At 67.7% G+C, this 555-nt stretch overlaps 1 protein-coding gene across 1 annotated transcript in view; it reads left to right on the top strand.

Moving 5' to 3' along the window:
- The window catches only part of ELP6 (elongator acetyltransferase complex subunit 6), a 12,920-nt gene that overhangs the window by 11,000 nt on the left and 1,365 nt on the right, over positions 1–555 (top strand). The gene's annotated exons all lie outside the window — the stretch shown is intronic.

Genomic DNA, 555 nt, shown 5'->3' with positions numbered 1-555 from the left:
GCTGCAGGCCAGGCTCATCCCCGGCTGCCATGCTTCTCCGCCTTCTGAGGCTTCACCCAGCCCCACCCCAGGCTGACTTCCTGTGGCCACTCCTGCCCAGGGGCACTCAGAGGCGAGTGTGGGGCCTAAAGCGGCACAGCCATGCTGAGCGGCGGTGCCCGCGGCCGGCGTGAGAGGTTCTGCTGGGCCCTGGGGCCTGGCTCTGAAGGCTCAGGATGCTCAGCCGAGACGTCACCCAGACGAGCGGAGCCTCCGGGCCTGAGTGGAGCGCGTTCTAAGTTAGTGCGGCAGCAGGTGCTGACCGAGGAGGGAAGCAGGAGGAGGCCCACAGACACACGCGGTGGTGCCCTGGTGACTGTTCCTCTCCGTGGGGAGCGGATGTCACTGTCGTCATGGAGGCTCCTTGACTCTCCGCTGGTAGCAGAACAGCCTGGCTGTGGAGTCGGGCCAAACCTGCATGGCACACGTGCCAGTGGTCTGAGGCCCGAGGGCACGGAGGAGCCGGGAGGGCACGGAGGGGCAGGCGCTGGGCGGGGCCTCTCACTCTCTCCTGTC

The sequence above is a fragment of the Myotis brandtii genome, unplaced genomic scaffold (assembly GCF_000412655.1).
Source record: "Myotis brandtii unplaced genomic scaffold, ASM41265v1 scaffold246, whole genome shotgun sequence".
In the NCBI taxonomy this organism is placed as follows: domain Eukaryota; kingdom Metazoa; phylum Chordata; class Mammalia; order Chiroptera; family Vespertilionidae; genus Myotis; species Myotis brandtii.
Note: the sequence above shows the minus strand (reverse complement) of the source record. Positions and strands in the feature narration are given on the sequence as shown.